Consider the following 2,500-nt stretch of genomic DNA (forward strand, 5'->3'; position numbering starts at 1 on the left):
CCCCCCCCCCCCCTGCAGTTACCCTGTACCACATATCTAGCATGGACCTTGACTTCCAGCAGGCCCCGTGGACCCACATTACCCCCCCCCCCCCCTGCAGTTACCCTGTGCCACATATCTAGCATGGACCTGGACCTCCAGCAGGCCCTGGGGACCCACATACTCCCCTGCTCTACTCCCCCACTAGCTTTCCTTTCTTGCAGTTATGATCCAGCGCATATCCAGCATGGACCTTGACCTCCAGCAGGCCCCGTGAACCCACATTACCCCCCCCCCCCCCCTCCTGCAGTTACCCTGTACCACGTATCTAGCATGGACCTGGACCTCCAGCAGGCCCCGGGGACCCACACTTAAGCCCCCTCCCACTAACAAAGCAGAACACCACTGGCAAAATCCTCGTGCCCCTGGTACTCCAGAAAGCACATTGAAATGTGCCCCTGGTACACTGCGCAGAAGAACTGCCACACACACACACACACACGCACGCACGCACGCACGCACGCACGCACGCATGCACTGCTTGTGCCTATGGTACGACAACTTTTCTCGTGCCTATGGTACGACAACTTTTCTCGTGCCTATGGTACAACAACTTTTCTCGTGCCTATGGTACAACAACTTTTCGCCGTGCCCCTGGTACACCGCTCAGTAGCACTTTGCCACACACACACTCCTCGTACCTATGGTACGACAACTTTTCTCGGGCCTATGGTACAACAACTTTCCTCCGTGCCCCTGGTACGACAGCTTTTCTCGTGCCTATGGTACAACAACTTTTCTCGTGCCTATGGTACAACAACTTTTCGCCGTGCCCCTGGTACACCGCTCAGTAGCACTTTGCCACACACACACACCACTCGTGCCTATGGTACGACAACTTTTCTCGTGCCTATGGTACGACAACTTTTCTCATGCCTATGGTACAACAACCTTTCCCCGTGCCCCTGGTACACTGCGCAGAAACTCTTTGCCACACACACACACCACTCGTGCCTATGGTACGACAACAGGCCCCGGGGACCTACATCGCACCTTGCTCTTGCCTCCCTTACAGCTGAAAAAGGTCCATGCCTGTGCCCTGGCCCTGCTGAAATTCCCTCTGCATTTAGCCGAGGCAGTGAGTCGGCCTCCTGTCTCCCTTTACGGTCGAAAAAGATGTGCTCCTGGGCGCGCTGGCCCTGCTGCTACTCACATCGGGCATGGACCTGGACCTCCAGCAGGCCCCGGGGACCTACATCACACCTTGCTCTTGCCTCCCTTACAGCTGAAAAAGGTCCATGCTTGTGCCCTGGCCCTGCTGAAATTCCCTCTCCATTTAGCCGAGGCAGAGAGTCGGCCTCCTGTCTCCCTTTACGGTCGAAAAAGATGTGCTCCTGGGCGCGCTGGCCCTGCTGCTACTCACATCGGGCATGGACCTGGACCTCCAGCAGGCCCCGGGGACCTACATCACACCTTGCTCTTCCCTCCCTTGCAGCTGAAAAAGGTCCATGCCTGTGCCCTGGCCCTGCTGAAATTCCCTCTCCATTTAGCCGAGGCAGTGAGTCGGCCTCCTGTCTCCCTTTACGGTCGAAAAAGATGTGCTCCTGGGCGCGCTGGCCCTGCTGCTACTCACATCGGGCATGGACCTGGACCTCCAGCAGGCCCCGGGGACCTACATCACACCTTGCTCTTGCCTCCCTTACAGCTGAAAAGGTCCATGCTTTTGCCCTGGCCCTTCTGAAATTCCCTCTCCATTTAGCCGAGGCAGTGAGTCGGCCTCCTGTCTCCTTTACGGTCGAAAAAGATGTGCTCCTGGGCGCGCTGGCCCTGCTGCTACTCACATCGGGCATGGACCTGGACCTCCAGCAGGCCCCGGGGACCTACATCACACCTTGCTCTTCCCTCCCTTGCAGCTGAAAAAGGTCCATGCCTGTGCCCTGGCCCTGCTGAAATTCCCTCTCCATTTAGCCGAGGCAGTGAGTCGGCCTCCTGTCTCCCTTTACGGTCGAAAAAGATGTGCTCCTGGGCGCGCTGGCCCTGCTGCTACTCACATCGGGCATGGACCTGGACCTCCAGCAGGCCCCGGGGACCTACATCACACCTTGCTCTTGCCTCCCTTACAGCTGAAAAAGGTCCATGCTTTTGCCCTGGCCCTTCTGAAATTCCCTCTCCATTTAGCCGAGGCAGTGAGTCGGCCTCCTGTCTCCTTTACGGTCGAAAAAGATGTGCTCCTGGGCGCGCTGGCCCTGCTGCTACTCACATCGGGCATGGACCTGGACCTCCAGCAGGCCCCGGGGACCTACATCACACCTTGCTCTTCCCTCCCTTGCAGCTGAAAAAGGTCCATGCCTGTGCCCTGGCCCTGCTGAAATTCCCTCTCCATTTAGCCGAGGCAGTGAGTCGGCCTCCTGTCTCCCTTTACGGTCGAAAAAGATGTGCTCCTGGGCGCGCTGGCCCTGCTGCTACTCACATCGGGCATGGACCTGGACCTCCAGCAGGCCCCGGGGACCTACATCACACC

This window comes from Rhamphochromis longiceps, unplaced genomic scaffold (genome assembly GCF_057381845.1).
Source record: "Rhamphochromis longiceps isolate RC_006_pf unplaced genomic scaffold, R_longiceps_female_GT1.1 unmapped_scaffold_7, whole genome shotgun sequence".
NCBI classification, from domain to species: Eukaryota; Metazoa; Chordata; class Actinopteri; order Cichliformes; family Cichlidae; genus Rhamphochromis; species Rhamphochromis longiceps.